Here is a 17,116-nt window from a genome sequence, read left to right as displayed (position 1 = left end):
TCAATGTATTATAAAAAAATAGCTGTTTTGTCAATCATAGATTGTTTCTATAACTTGGCTGGGTCAGTTTCATGTTGTTTCAGTTAGTTATATTTATATGCCTGTTATTTTCTGATCTCTACTCCTTATCTCTGGTAGGAAGAATGACTCAGAGCTGCAACTACAGACCAGAAAGAGGATTACTTTTGGCTCTAAAACAAAAAACCCAGAGGCACTGACTTTTCCGGCAAAATGTAATCATTATGGCATGTGTTCAGCCTTAGGTTGTTTCAGTTATTAAGCCAAAAAATTCTTAAAACAAGGACTTGCTTTTAGAAAACCATCTTGTTGCTTTTTGCCTGTGCAAGATTTTTTTTTTTTTTTTGCAGATTAAAAAAAAATCTAATCCCTAGGCTAATGCCTGACACTGAAATTAATTTGCAGAATAACATGAAGTAACTTCCGATCATTATTATTTTCTTTCTTTCAGTGTGGGAAGCTGAGAGACATGTTTGTTCCAACCAGACCTTATAGTGAGAAGTGTACTTGGTAATGAGCTTTGGAATACATTTTTAGATAGCAGGCAAGACCAAGAACTTTTTATCTAGAGGTCTATAGGGCTTCTACTATATAAGTACTGAAGTTTCTGGACTAGTATAGAATTACAAACTTCAACATATGTGGAAGATATTGGAAAGACAGAGTTACAAATATGTCATAGCAATTCTTTTTTGGTGAACTGTTAAATTTCTCTAATAAATTTAGCTACAATTTTAAAGTCCATTAATTTGAGGACAAGCATGCTTAAGCAAAAGAGAAGAGTTATGATGAAGACTTTTGTTCCAAAAGAAAAATATTTTCTTTCTTTAATGTTTATTTATTTATTTTGAGAGAGAGAGAGAGGGAGCGCTAACAGGGGAGGAGCAGAGACTGATAGAGAATTCCAGGCAGGCTCCGCGATGTCAGCACTCAGCTGGATGCAGGGCTTGAACTCACGAACCGTGAGATCATAACCTGAGCCAAAACCAAGGGTGGAATGCTTAACCAACTGAACCACCCAGGTGCCCCAAGAAAATTATTTTCGACATCTCAAAGGCACAATATTTAAAGGTGAAATTTTACTGCATGAAATACTCCTTCTTTGTAATGACACCATTTTTTATAAGTTATTACAGTATAATTTCTAAAATGTAAAATAAGACTCTTATACAAACATAAAATGAGCACATATCAACAACTGTATTCAATTCATTAATTAACAGTAGAACCAGTCAGATGCTAAGACTAGTTCAAAGGGCTTCTTAGAAGCTGAGTATCTAAAAAAATTTAATAAGGACAGTTTGAATAAGATTGCAAGGTTAGATGCAATGCTAGTGAATCTCCTAAAAGGCAAAGAAACATAATCTTTGGGGTTATCTCTTATTTGGACACAAATTATTTGCATATCTACCAGACAAAATCTACAGGTGAACATGTAACTTCCGCAAGTCTGAGACTTTAATCAGTTATAAACAGGAAGTTGGAGAAAAGCGTATATTCTCAAAAGTACTTAAGTCATTTTTGGATGGATCTGTGCTACTCTCATCTGTCATTGACAAGACATACCACGTCCTTTTTTTTTAATCTTTTAGATAATTTTCAACTTTTAATTTTTCTTAACAAAATAAAAAACATGACTTTCCATGGCTAAGAATATTGTACTTCTCTACTCTCACTCAGGTTGTTTACTGAATCCTGTTGATACTTTTTTCACAGTATCTCCAACATTATATTCCTAAAGCACATTCCATGAGACATGTGGGATCCATGGGCAAACACATGTAGAGATATTGACATATTCTTTTTCCCATTACCAATGGAGTTACAACTGGATGTTGGATAAAATTAGAATTAGTATGGAATAGTGGAACGTCACCTGTTCCATGTACAGTCTTAGAAATAGCTATGATACAAGTAAAGAACAAGAAGAGCCACCATGTTGGAATGGAATTTCACTTATAGACAGCTGAGAGAGTAAAGTTCCCTTCTTTTGCAAAAGGTGTTATGTATGTATGTATGTAATGTCTTTTTTTTAAGTTTATTTATTTATTTTGAGAGACAGATAATGAACACATAAGCAGGGGAGTGGCAGAGACAGAAGAGGAGAGAAAGAATCCCAAGCAGGCTCTGCATTGCCAGTGCAGAGCCCAACATGGGGCTCAAACCCATGAGCAGTGATATCATGACCCACGCTGAAGTCAAGAGCGGGGCGCTTAATGGTCTGAGCCACCCAGGCACCCCTTTAATGTCTTTCTTTCTTTGACATTAGAGAGCAATAAAGGGATAGATTCGAGCATACTTGGAAGTAGGAGATACTTTTTAACTCCAGTCTCTTACAAGGTGGAACTGAAATCAGGAGAAAGCCTGAGGATAAAGAAAACAACTGTAAAGATATCTCAGCTTATGTTAATTTATGGATCAAAATACGAATCTAGGTCTTCCAAATTTACCCAAAAGTCTTTTCATGTAACATTAGGGAAGAAATTCTGGTGACCAAAAACCAAACAACTAGGACAACCTCAGCATTTCCTTGAATATGTGGGAGTAATTCTTTGATGTATCTGGACCAGAATAAGCTATTAATCAACTTCAGAGTAGCTTTGTTATTAAATACAAATGATAATGAGCACCTGGTATGTGTGAGGATTTCTATCCACTCATTCATTATAACTATTTTTCTGTATCTCAGCTTAGATTCATAAACCTGTCATATGTAGCTGTTTGATTTTTCTTAGGAAAAAAGTTCTCATAAAAACTTGGATTCATTTTCCCACAGATTGCATGTAAGTGTTGATGATTTTGCAATTGTTTGAGTTGGCTATTAATAAAGCTTTTGAAAATCAGTTGTGTCTCAAGAGTTCCATCCTTGGGAAAATAAACCAATAAAAGCTGAAATTGCATGAAGAAAGTATAATATTGAAACACTGAGAAAATTTATTTCTAAGTTCTGAAATGTATTTCAAATGGGAGAAGTGCTAGAACACTCACTTTTAGTAATACTTTATGTGATATATGCTTAATCACCAAGGTAATATGTTCCTGTCCTTTTAGATGATTTGGTCTTGGCAAAATCACAAATCTACCATGTCTTTAGAATCTTGTGAGATAGATCCTGTATCAGTTTTCTAGGGCTGTCCTCACAAAATACCACTGACTGAGTGACATAAACAATAGTAATTTATTTTCTCACAATTTTGGGGGCTAGAAATCTGAGCTCAAGATGCCAGCAACGTTAGTTTCTTCTGAGGCCTCGCTCTTTGGCTTGTAGCTTTGGCCTTCTCCCTGTGTCTTCATATGGTCTTCTTTCTGTACATGTCTGTGTCCTAATTGTCTTTTATTATAAGGGTACCAGTCAGATCAAATTAGGACCCACTCTAATGACCTCATTATACCTAGTTACCTTTGTTTTTTTCTTGTTTATTTACTTATTTTGAGAGAGGGAGAGAGCGCAAGCGGGGGAGGAACAGAGATGGAGGGAGACAGAAAGAATCACAAGCAGGCCCCCAAGCTGTCAGTGCAGAGCCTGATGCGGGGCTCAAACTCACAACTGATGAGATCAACACCTGAGCTGAAATCTAGAGTCTGATGCTAGACCTACTGACACACCCAGTTGTCCCTAACTTAGTTAGCTTTTTTTTTTTTAAATATGAAATTAATTGTCAAATTGGTTTCAATGCAACACCCAGTGCTTATCCCAAAAGGTGCCCTCCTCAATACCCATCACCCACCATCCCCTGCCTCCCACCCCCCATCAACCCTCAGTTTGTTCTCAGTTTTTAAGAGTCTCTTATGTTTTGGCTCCCTGCCTCTCTAAACTTTTTTTTTCCTTCCCCTCCCCCATGGTCTTCTGTTAAGTTTCTCAGGATCCACATAAGAGTGAAAACATATGGTATCTGTCTTTCTATGACTTATTTCACTTAGCATAACACTCTCCAGTTCCATCCACATTGCTACAAAAGACCATATTTCATTCTTTCTCATTGCCACGTAGTATTCCATTGTGTATATAAACCACAATTTCTTTATCCATTCATCAGTTGATGGACATTTAGGCTCTTTCCATAATTTGGCTATTGTTGAAAGTGCTGCTATAAACATTGGGGTACAAGTGCCCCTATTGTACCCCAATATTTAGTTACCTTTTTAAAGACGTGATCTGGGGGCGCCTGGCTGGCTCAGTCGGTTGAGCATCCAACCTCGGCTCAGGTCATGATCTCACGGTGTGTGGGTTCGAGCCTCATGTCAGGCTCTGTGCTGACAGCTCAGAGCCTGGAGCCTGCTTCGGATTCTGTGTCTCCCTCCCTCTCTGCCCCTCCCCTGCTCATGCTCTCGCTCTCTCTCTCTCTCTCTCTGTCAAAAATAAATAAACATTAAAAAAAATTTTAAAGACATGTGATCTAATAGAAAAAATATATATGTTGGTCCCTTCCCTGTCCCCACCCTTGTAATTTCCTGGGTGATAGGAGTGTGTTTTGTTCTAATGAGGTGATTCTGGGTGGGCTTCTGGATGGTTCTGGTCATCTCTGGTCCCCAGAGAGAGCAAGAGAGCAAGCCATAATTGGAAAGTTGGGATTTTCAGCCCGCCTCTCAATTGTCTTGAGAAGGAAGAAGGGCTGGAAATGGAGTTTATGATCAATTATGCTTACATGATGAAGACTCCATAAAAATACCAAAAGTGCAGGGTTCAGAGAGCTTTTAGGTGGGTGAAAACACCATCTCCAGGTAGATAGAGTCAGCACTGAGTTAAGTTGTAGAACACTCAGCAAGTGTCTGAGAATTGCTTGATGGGGGAATCCTCACACACCTGGAGTCAGAAGTGTTGTGAGTGAGAGGTAGTGGTGTGAGATCAGAGGAGACACGCAGGAAGAAGGACTGGGTTTTCCCTATTCAGAAACAAAATACTGTTTTGTCTTTGTTTTTTTTTTTTCTACTTAAGACACTGTCTTCAAATGTAGTCACAATCTGAAATCTTGGGAATCAGGACTTCAACATATGGTAAGCTATATAATTCAGCCTATAGCTGACCTCAACCCTGCCCAGTAACAAGTTTCATTCTTAAATAGTTGCGACTGAACCAGATTTGGCAAGAAAGAACCCAATTCATATTTTCCAGGCACCTAAGTGTTTAAATATGTCTTGCATATGTGTTCCTCATCACCTGTTCTCTTTCCCTGGTATGCATTAGTTTTAGATGTCCCTTTTTTGATTTTCAAAAATTCTCTACCCAGTTCCGACATTAACTCTAATGAAGAAGTTAAAAAAATCATCCTTGTTAATGCCTCTCTGTTTAGAATTTAACCACTGAATTTGCACAAGATTATTTTGAATATTTTTTTTATCTAAATATACTGAAACACATAGAAATCAGTGAGTATTAACAAAAATGTCAATTTTTCTGTTTACTTTTGATTTTCCTGGTGAAAGAAGACACAGGATAATGAATTTTCAGGAACAGAGGCCTCAGTCTGATAAATACAGGATACAGAATTTGACCCTTTAAGAAGGTGTATGAAACCCTAAGTGGAGCAAACCAAAAGTCAGAAGCCAAAAGTTCTAAGTATCTCATAATCTAAAGTTAGTTGTTGATAAACTGATGACATTCTTTTCCCTCCCTTATTACTGGCCAGTTCTAAAGTAGGAAGGGAGCCCGGCTGGTTATTTTACTTCCCTTTCCTGCCCTTTACCTTAGAGCATGGGTGTATGTGTGCAGAGCACAACTTAGTTACATGGTACTTGGCTCCCTGTACCTTGTGCGAAATTTGTTTCCTGTTGTCTAGGGTCAGGGAGAAGGAGTTCAAGAAAAGGGCATGTGATTCATGTCTATTCTGTGGCTGTGCTGAAATTCTGGATTCCTCTTGGGGAGGATGTGTGAGTTCAGAGAACCCAGTAAGAAATTCCGTCTTCCAGACACACACACACACACACACACACACACACACACACACAGAGCACAATTCCCAGACAAGGGAAATCAGCCTTCAGCTTAGATGCCTTTCAGCTCCTATAAGCACATGATCCTGCTGGTAGATTCATCTGTTCTTTCTTCTTAATTTCTTTTGCCCTCGCAAAGAATACCCTAGCATCCTTCTTAGAGTTCAGGTAAGATGGCTAAAATCCATCCACCTTCTACAGTATTTGCCTATCCCACTGAAAATGCATGCATTTTTGCCATGGCAAATGGTGGGGGTGCATAGCATTCTGCTTCTGCCTGCTTTCTCCACCATGAAATCAGTCTAATTTATAAGATTTTAAGAAAATTTTGGAGTAACCCCTCAGTTTCGCTTAGTGATCTCTTTACAGGCTGAATCATTCTTCCAATGCTTCCTACAGGTGATGGTCATATAAACAAAGAAAAGGGGAGTGGAGTTTGATCTGCTGACTTGTGGCCAGGGAGGAGGGAAGTTTCGTGTGGCTTTCTTTATCTTGTGGGGTACTTAGAAAATTTTGTCTCCAGTTCATGGCTGTAGTTTCTAACTCAGGTACTCCATACTTTATTATCTTAGCACAAGAGTCATTCACCTAGAAAGCAACAATAGTGAAAATGATCAAGCTGCAAGACACTGAATTCTGACCAACTGCCTTGGGATTTCCTTGGGAATCTAATTTTTTTAAAAAATAGGAAAGAAAGTTGAAGAGTGATCATTCAAAACATATTTTCTCAATTCTTGGAAGTTCTAAACATAAGCTTATTTGTATGGCAGATCTACATAGATTTTTATGACACACAGTACGCTAGGCTTATATCCTTGTTCTTAAATATAATTCGTGTACTATAATTATTTTCTATTTATATCATAGTATTTTTAAATTAAAAAAGGCAAAATGGGTATATAATTGTTTAATAAACTGAAAAATGTTTAAAAAATATGGAGTAGTATTTTGGCAGGGTGGTCCTACTTATTTTGAAACTCGTTTGGGTATAAAACTGACTCTGCAAGGGAGAAGAGAGACTTTGGGAGGAATAAAAAAAAAATCACCCAACGCCACTCTTTTTTCTCTTAGAACTGTTCACTGAAACAGTAATGACCATCACTTAGACCCTAAATGGGAGGGGAGCAGACTCCTTTGTTGTGGCCTCAAGCCACCTGATGTAAATGGGAGGAGCTACTAGCTTCTGAGCTGGAACTGAGATCTGATCTGCAGGTCGATTTCCTGCAGGAGGCAGTGGTTCAGAATAATAAATCTATATTTGGATAGTACTCAGTTGCCTTTTCACTCACATACAGTGTGATCTCGGTCAAGTTGCTTACATGTAAGTGAGAATAATGATATTACTACGTTGGGTAGATGAAAAAACTTGTAGTATGTTGGCCAACAATATTGTCCACACTATTACACATTATTAGCTCTTGCTGTGCATTAGCATTACCTGAAGTGCTTTACATGCATCATGTATGTAGTTCTAAGTGCTTTAAAAATGTAATGTGAATTACGTGTACTGTATACTTTTTTAGCTATAAATAGTTGTTAGGTGCAAGACAGGCTAGCAAAAGCAACATTTTTCTAGTTCTCCAGAAAACTTCTGTGCTTCCAACCATGCAGTTGGGAAGCCTGGCAGTATTGGGGCAGTAAGCAGAGAGCGGGAAGGGCTGTAGACCACAGAATCAGGGTTTTCCCTCTGGCCACATAATTACTGGTATCTAGAGGCACAGTCTTTTGTGTGGGTTCCTCGGATGCATGCTGCATTACTATTTCAACTGATCCCTTTTCAATATTATTCTACTGGACATGAAGTGTGCTCATTTCACTCTCAATATCTAATTTCAAGATTGAAGAACCACAGTCTCTTGGATAGAATGGAAGATATACTTGCTGTGTCTGAACAGATTATGTAAGAATGTCTCTTGATGAACTTCTTTAAACCTCATATTTTTAACATGCTAGACCTTGAAAAGATATTAGGCATAACTGAGACTTGTATTTTTCAGAGTGTTCTGCGGAATCTAAATATATATGTTCTGAGCAAAAAAAGGTTCTGTGGTCAGAATAATTTGTAATATATTGGTATGCATAAATCAAACATGTTTCTTTACCCAAAAAACTTTTTAGGATCTGTACTACTCTAATGTACTTTCTAAATCTGCAAGAAGGGAACAGTCCTGGGTTTCCTTCGTACCGTGGTCTTGCTTACGTGTGTATTAGCATAATTGTACTGGTACATTGGGTGGATGAAGAAACGTGCAGTATGTTGGTGCACAATATTATCCAAGGTATATATCCATGTCATAGAGAACGTAATGTGTGCCTACTTGCTGAAGAACAGTTTTTCATAAAGACTCGCTTAGGAATAATATTCCCTGGAACATACTCTGGAAAGTGATTATCTAAGCCCACCATCCTCATTTTTCAGATGAGACAACTGAGGCCTGGAAAGATGACCCTGAAAGCAACTGGAGTCTTAATTTGAGCCTGCCTGAAAATTGCTCCCCTCCCCTCACCACATCAAAGCAAACCTCGAAGTGTCCCATTTGAAACATAACTGGCAGTTCCAATTTGAGTAGGTGGGCCAGTTCATGAGACGTCCTTTCAGAGTAAACCACCCTCTCTCATGCCCTCAGTTTTTCCTTATTTTTTCACTGTGGTGAGAAAATCACATTTCAATGTTTTTGTCTGATGTTGTATTTCTAAACTTAATATAGATGTTATCTGCTCTGTAGATAGAAGCCTTTTATTCCTAAATTCGTCCATCTGGCACCCAGCCGCAAAATTCATTTTAAAAGCCATCTATGAATCTAAGAAATAGAATCTCTTTTGAATGTCATTTGGTTTAGTTTAGCCAAATCAAAGATTAATGGCTGGGGGTGGGAGGTGGGGTAGAGCATTTCTAATAATTAGATCTCAACCAAGGGGTGCAGTTCTGCTCAAAGGGAGTATTTGGTCTGAATTAGCAGTGTCTGTTACAAATAGCTTGCCACAGCTCCCTATCACTTTTGAAGTCTGATAGTCTAGTTTGCTTCTTTCTCTGAGTATAACTCCTTTTGGGCACTTGTCTCCCTTTGTGTATGTTTCTTCCTCACACTCTTGACTTTGAGGGAATATGACTAACAGGGAGACCAAGAAACAAATTTTACATACTACTTATTTATCCCCTAACACTCTTTCTCAAAATACCATCCAAGTTATTCTGGTATTGAAATGATATCAAGGATTCATCATCTATGGAGGGTTCTCTCGAAAGGACAAAGATCCTTAAACCCCGGAGACTTCCTGGAAGTTTGCATGTTAGGCCACATGTAGAAGCACCATATCCTCTTGCAGAAGCTCTTGTGACTTTTTGGGGTTTTTTTTTGTATCACTTTATTCATCACAATATAGTGACAGAAATGTGTCATCTGTGACTTGGACAGTATTTCTAAATGGTGTTAAATCAGCTTTACGCTTCCAAGAAAAAGCTTCCCATAATGCTCTCTGATTACCATCAACTCTGCTGATTTAATAGTTCTAGCATTCTTTCCTCACTCACCTTTGCATTCCATTTTATTTTTAATTTCTTTTTTGGTTTCCTCTTCCTTTTTCATTATCTTGACAATCATTTGGAGACTTCGTGAGCCCATACAATCTGAATTTAAGGACTAGAGACCACATGTACAGTTCTGTTTGTTCAGCGCACATAAGCTCCTTTATTTAATTGCATGAACCACATAAGACATGTTACTTGACACTAACTTGTTCTTAGTGCAATATAAATTAATTTAAATAAGCTAGAAAGTCTTAAAAAATCATGGAAGAGTTATAATTGGACATGTATACTTGTTGTATAGAGATACATGGCAAAATTTTTATTGTGTAGCTTCTTGATTTAGGTCAGTGGTTCCCAAAGAAGGGTGAATTTACCCCAAGAGGATATTTGACAATTTCTAGAGACATTTTGGGTTGTCTAAGTGGGAGATGCTACTGGCATCTAGAAGCCAGGGATGCTGCTAAATATCCTGCAGTGAACAGGAATAGTGTCCTACAACAAAAAATTATCCATCCGCAAATGTCAATAATGCCTCTGCTGAGAAACTCTGAGTTACATAATGAAAGCACATTGCAAGTTTTCTAGCTATAGGGAACACTCGTTATCATATTACCTTTGTAAAATATATTCCACAGCTGAATGGAAAGCCGTGGGAGACTAGTTTGATACAAACAAAGTAATCTTTCTTTTACTTTTTATTCATATTTTCATATGCAATCTTTGTTTTTTTGACATTTCCTACTTTCTTCAGAATGAAATGGTTTGGCCTTTTGTCTATGACTCATTTGTTCTTAGACACCATTTTTTTTTTAATTTAAAAACCATCTCCAACTTTCCAATCTCAAGCCAATTGTATTGGCAGGTCTTTCCAATGCCTTTAGATAATCCATGGTACAGACAGCATATTTTCTTTTAAAGCCTTAAATCCTGGGTTATAAAGTATAAATGAATGTTTTCCTCGTGGTGGAAAAAATGTCTTATTTAAAAATTGTTTAATAGTCTGCCACTGTCAGAGGAGAACATTTAGACACTCAGCCAAGATATTGGTGTTGATGCTAATTCCCTTCTGCTTTTTATAGCTCATGCATGACTCTCACACACTCAATATTTTAGTTGTGTGCTACAGACTTTCAAGTGAAGCAATTCTTGGAAACAACATGATATCATGAGTCTGTTACAGCTATTAAGTTATGGCAGCTAGAGTGGAAATGAATACAACAAAAACAATTTATATAGGAATATGTTTCTCAGTGGATCAGTTTCAATACTGCTCCCTGTGGTTGAAGCAAGTTTATCCTAAAGGGCAGTCTTACAGTCATAGTCCACACAGACATAAATAACGCAGTGATGACAGAAACTTTATTTCCTTCAGTCTTAGGTTTGATATAAGTGCATATCTGAAACTTACTTGACAATAAATAATACTATAAGAGAAGTTGGGAAGGTTAATGTTATGTGCCATTATCTCCCAGAAGGTCATTCTCATTTCTTGTTCTTTTCTTCTGGTGATTTCTATCCTTGAGGAACCTCCTGTCATTCTGAAATAGATGTTTGAACATAAACTTTAAAGTTTGGTTCTCTAATGACTATACAGCCATGCTGTCCTGCTCTTCAGATGACTTTGCACGGCTCTCACACCCCATCTGGAGTGCTCAAAACTTTAGGAATCTGCAGAGAGCTAATGAAGGTATTGATGTCTCATACAGACAACTGTTTTTTCTACTTCCTGTCCAAGTAGTTGCCCAAGTATCTATTAAATCCTCATTTTTCTTTCCACTGTGCAAACTTCAGTGTTTATGAGGCATAAACAACCTCTTACATGTAGAAGACAAAAGGTTCTGTACACTTGAACTTTTTTTTTGTTTTTTTGTTTTTTTTTACTTGGGTGGAATTCAGTTGACTCTGTCACAGAAATATAATTTTACAACACATATCTGCATTGATTATAGTGTGTTTTGGAGTGTCAGCAGGGTAAAAAGGGACTGGGGAGTGATGATAATAAGTAACTTGTAACTTTTCAACAAGAGCTGATGGAGGCAGTGTCCAGAAACAGAAAGGCAGTGTGTGTTTACTTTGTGATATTTTTTTACATGAAGGAAAAAAGAAAAATATGACAGAAAAAAATAACTAGAAAGCTCTAACCTTACTTTCAAAAGTGCATTTTGAAGTCACATTCCATCTGCTTAATAAAGTATCATGCTAACAATGAAACTTCTTTATCAGATGAGATTAGGTTTCCTAATTGGTTGATTCATAGGAAAATTCAGCCCACTGTAGTAATCCCTAAAAAAAAAAAAAAGACTTAGTTGTCTTAAAAGTTTAATTTTTGCCATAGGCATAAAATGTATTATAATTTATCAATCTTTTGATGAGAAGAGTTCTTTTTTCCTGAGCAAAGACCTCTTCTGTGTCATTCTTCTTGAATCATCATCATCAACATCATCATTTCCACAACTTGAAAGTAATTGTTAGATCTTGTCCTTCAGCAAAACTAAAATACATCCAAGATCCAACCCTTCCTCAACCTTTAATATTTACCATTTTATTCCCCAAAGCATGAGCCTCCTAACTAGCTTTGCCCCTTCTTTTCTACCCAGCAGCCAATATGATTCTTTAAAAGAAGTCAGATCTGGCCACTCTGTTCAAACTTTCTGATGGCTTTCCCTCACACAGAAAAATACTGAATTCCTCATCACATTCTGCCAAGTTAGGTCTGATCTGGACCTCTGTCTGGCTCTCTGACTTTACCTGCTCAGGCTTTCACCTTTCCCCCTGCTCCCTAGTCACATGGCCTCCCTGGGTTCCCAAACTGGCCCTTTGTGTTTGCTACCCCTTCCCTGTGGGAGGCTCTGCTGTCACAGAGCCACATGGCTGTCCCCTCTTCCTTTAGGTGTTTGCTCACGTGCCCTCTTAACAGGTCATCACTGAGCACCCCTTGTAAACAGCACTTCCTCACAGTCACTCTGTTGCTGCACATTGATTCATACACAATCCTTGAATATATATTTAGGGGTTCGTGGTCAATCTTTGCCACTCAAGCTTTATGAGGACAAGAATTTGTACTGTTTTGTTTGTTGTTGATTCCCGACTTATTCCCTGACAGAATCACAATGGTCATAAATGTTTGCTGAATGAACAAAACTGTGAACGAATGAACAAATTCATCAACAAATATTACAAACGTTAGTTTTGTTAACTATATCAGGAACATGAAAACAGTAGAAAAGCAATCTGAAAGAGCATTCTTTCCAGATTTTGATTATCCCCACCTCAATTTTTTATAGTTATCTTGGTTGTATGTATTGTGTCAGCTTTTTATTTATAGTTCTCATTAACGCTTTGGGGCACAGAAATCATTTGACTCTTGGTAAGCATGTGTCTTACCAAATGCAAGTTGTAACATAGAGGCATAACACAGAGGCCAAGAGCAAGCATTCAGTGAATGCTGATAGTGAAATACATACTACATTTCCTCATATATGATTCTGTGTGCACCCATAGGGAAAGGACTAGGATCATTTATATTAACATTTAAAGTTTATTTTTTTAAGTAATCTTTATATCCAACACGGGGCTCAAACTCACAACCCTAAGATCAAAAGTCATATGCTCTTCTTCCTGAGCCAGCCAGGCACCCCCATACTAACATTTAAATGTTCATTTTATTAAGTGATCATATTATAGGAGATTTTTTGGTTTGTTTTTCCTTTGTGCTTTCAACATTTTTTCCCTTTCTGAATACAGTTGGAAAAAATAAAAATAACATTTTTTGTGCAGTCTATGAATTTTCAAAAAGACATTTACCTGCCCTAACAGAGATACTTTTGTTAACGTGACTATTTCATCAATTTTTGTTCCATTTTCTTTTGAAAACAATGAATACTGGCAAAACATAAGAAGTTAGAGGAAGGTGGTTATATTATACTCATGTTTGGCTTTTAAATTTTCATTTAAAAATTAGAATCATGTTTGAGAACCTATTGATTTTTCACTATACATTATTTTGAATTAGCTACTTTTATTTTTTTTTATTTTTTTTATTTTTTCTTTTTTTTTTTATTTTTTAATATATGAAATTTACTGTCAAATTGGTTTCCATACAACACCCAGTGCTCATCCCAAAAGGTGCCCTCCTCAATACCCATCACCCACCCTGCCCTCCCTCCCACCCTGCCCTCCCTCCCACCCCCCATCAACCCTCAGTTTGTTCTCAGTTTTTAACAGTCTCTAATGCTTTGGCTCTCTCCCACTCTAACCTCTTTTTTTTTTTTTTTTTTTCCTTCCCCTCCCCCATGGGTTTCTGTTATGTTTCTCAGGATCCACATAAGAGTGAAACCATATGGTATCTGTCTTTCTCTGTATGGCTTATTTCACTTAGCATCACACTCTCCAGTTCCATCCATGTTGCAACAAAAGGCCATATTTCATTTTTTCTCATTGCCACGTAGTATTCCATTGTGTATATAAACCACAATTTCTTTATCCATTCATCAGTTGATGGACATTTAGGCTCTTTCCATAATTTGGCTATTGTTGAGAGTGCCGCTATAAACATTGGGGTACAGGTGCCCCTATGCATCAGTACTCCTGTATCCCTTGGATAAATTCCTAGCAGTGCTATTGGTGGGTCATAGGGTAGGTCTATTTTTAATTTTCTGAGGAACCTCCACACTGCTTTCCAGAGCGGCTGCACCAATTTGCATTCCCACCAACAGTGCAAGAGGGTTCCTGTTTCTCCACATCCTCTCCAGCATCTATAGTCTCCTGATTTCTTCATTTTGGCCACTCTGACTGGCGTGAGGTGGTATCTGAGTGTGGTTTTGATTTGTATTTCCCTGATAAGGAGCGACGTTGAACATCTTTTCATGTGCCTGTTGGCCATCCGGATGTCTTCTTTAGAGAAGTGTCTATTCATGTTTTCTGCCCATTTCTTCACTGGGTTATTTGTTTTTCGGGTGTGGAGTTTGATGAGCTCTTTATAGATTTTGGATACTAGCCCTTTGTCCGATGTGTCATTTGCAAATATCTTTTCCCATTCCGTTGGTTGCCTTTTAGTTTTGTTGGTTGTTTCCTTTGTTGTGCAGAAGCTTTTTATCTTCATAAGGTCCCAGTAATTCACTTTTGCTTTTAATTCCCTTGCCTTTGGGGATGTGCCGAGTAAGAGATTGCTACGGCTGAGGTCAGAGAGGTCTTTTCCTGCTTTCTCCTCTAAGGTTTTGATGGTTTCCTGTCTCACATTCAGGTCCTTTATCCATTTTGAGTTTATTTTTGTGAATGGTGTGAGAAAGCGGTCTAGTTTCAACCTTCTGCATGTTGCTGTCCAGTTCTCCCAGCACCATTTGTTAAAGAGACTGTCTTTTTTCCATTGGATGTTCTTTCCTGCTTTGTCAAAGATGAGTTGGCCATACGTTTGTGGGTCTAGTTCTGGGGTTTCTATTCTATTCCATTGGTCTATGTGTCTGTTTTTATGCCAATACCATGCTGTCTTGATGATGACAGCTTTGTAGTAGAGGCTAAAGTCTGGGATTGTGATGCCTCCTGCTTTGGTCTTCTTCTTCAAAATGACTTTGGCTATTCGGGGCTTTTTGTGGTTCCATATGAATTTTAGGATTGCTTGTTCTAGTTTCGAGAAGAATGCTGGTGCAATTTTGATTGGGATTGCATTGAATGTGTAGATAGCTTTGGGTAGTATTGACATTTTGACAATATTTATTCTTCCAATCCATGAGCAGGGAATGTCTTTCCATTTCTTTATATCTTCTTCAATTACCTGCATAAGCTTTCTATAGTTTTCAGCATACAGATCTTTTACATCTTTGGTTAGATTTATTCCTAGGTATTTTATGCTTCTTGGTGCAATTGTGAATGGGATCAGTTTCTTCATTTGTCTTTCTGTTGCTTCATTGTTAGTGTATAAGAATGCAACTGATTTCTGCACATTGATTTTGTATCCTGCAACTTTGCTGAATTCATGTATCAGTTCTAGCAGACTTTTGGTGGAGTCTATCGGATTTTCCATGTATAATATCATGTCATCTGCAAAAAGCGAAAGCTTGACTTCATCTTTGCCAATTTTGATGCCTTTGATTTCCTTTTGTTGTCTGATTGCTGATGCTAGAACTTCCAGCACTATATTAAACAGCAGCGGTGACAGTGGGCATCCCTGTCGTGTTCCTGATCTCAGGGAAAAAGCTCTCAGTTTTTCCCCGTTGAGGATGATGTTAGCTGTGGGCTTTTCATAAATGGCCTTTATGATCTTTAAGTATGTTCCTTCTATCCCGACTTTCTCAAGGGTTTTTATTAAGAAAGGGTGCTGGATTTTGTCAAAGGCCTTTTCTGCATCGATTGACAGGATCATATGGTTCTTCTCTTTTTTTTTGTTAATGTGATGTATCACGTTGATCGATTTGCGAATGTTGAACCAGCCCTGCATTCCAGGAATGAATCCCACTTGATCATGGTGAATAATTCTTTTTATATGCTGTTGAATTCGATTTGCTAGTATCTTATTAAGAATTTTTGCATCCATATTCATCAGGGATATTGGCCTGTAGTTCTCTTTTTTTACTGGGTCTCTGTCTGGTTTAGGAATCAAAGGAATACTGGCTTCATAGAATGAGTCTGGAAGTTTTCCTTCCCTTTCTATTTCTTGGAATAGCTTGAGAAGGATAGGTATTATCTCTGCTTTAAATGTCTGGTAGAACTCCCCTGGGAAGCCATCTGGTCCTGGACTCTTATTTGTTGGGAGATTTTTGATAACCGATTCAATTTCTTCGCTGGTTATGGGTCTGTTCAAGCTTTCTATTTCCTCCTGATTGAGTTTTGGAAGAGTGTGGGTGTTTAGAAATTTGTCCATTTCTTCCAGGTTGTCCAAGAATTAGCTACTTTTATATGACAGCTTACTCACCTATATTCATTACGTTTTTATTTATTATTAACATCTAAAAATTAGTGGGTCTAGATACGAAACTTACCAGGTGTCTTCATGTGTGTATGTTGAATAGGAACCATGAAGGAAAAAAATACAATCTTTATTATTCACAAATATGAGGGACACAAGTAGGGAAAAATATAAGGGAGTAAAAAGCAAGTAAAGAAAACACAGCTGTGTGTGTGTCTATGAAAATGAAAGTTGACCCTGAATAAACATGAAAGCTTGATTTCTGAGGACACTGAGAAAGAATCTAGCATGAATGAGGGGCACTGGCAGGTGACAGTGATTGGGTGTAACTATGGCAGTAAGCAGGGCTTCAGGCTGGCAGTGTAGCTATTGCTGGAATTCCCCCTGAATAAGCCCCCCTGGTGGCACATTGATATTGGCACGACAATGTTTCTGTGTCAGTTCCATAGGGCACAGTGAAAATGTAAGTCTTCTCTCAGATGTTGTTGGGTGCAAGCACCACACGGAGAGTCTCCTGCCAGAACAGTGTCTGTCATCCGGTGCTAATGGATGAAACTGAGGTTCACTAAAGACTGTGAGGACAGGGCCTGACATTGGGACTCAGTGAAAACAGTCAAGCTCGCTAAACTGGTTAGTGAATGTCCTATGAACCAGGATAGACAGATTTGCAATTGGAAACAGTACCACAAGTACCACACTGCTCACCTTAGGAACAAACTGTTTTCAATTAATCAATC

At 37.9% G+C, this 17,116-nt stretch overlaps 1 long non-coding RNA gene across 2 annotated transcripts in view; it reads right to left on the bottom strand.

The window, feature by feature from the left end:
• The window catches only part of LOC122217882, a 62,533-nt gene that overhangs the window by 33,562 nt on the left and 11,855 nt on the right, over positions 1-17,116 (bottom strand). The window contains exons 2-3 of one of the 2 annotated variants that reach the window (XR_006201727.1): positions 11,626-11,761; positions 10,923-11,016 (exon numbers count right to left, since the gene is read on the bottom strand). The exons of the other annotated variant lie outside the window; for it this stretch is intronic. This is a non-coding gene — a long non-coding RNA (uncharacterized LOC122217882). Of the gene's footprint in view, positions 1-10,922; positions 11,017-11,625; positions 11,762-17,116 lie in introns of those variants that run through there. 2 annotated transcript variants of the gene reach the window in all.

The sequence above is a fragment of the Panthera leo genome, chromosome B1 (assembly GCF_018350215.1).
Source record: "Panthera leo isolate Ple1 chromosome B1, P.leo_Ple1_pat1.1, whole genome shotgun sequence".
NCBI classification, from domain to species: Eukaryota; Metazoa; Chordata; class Mammalia; order Carnivora; family Felidae; genus Panthera; species Panthera leo.
The sequence above is the reverse complement of the archived record's forward strand: the minus strand, read 5'-3'. Positions and strand labels throughout refer to the sequence as shown.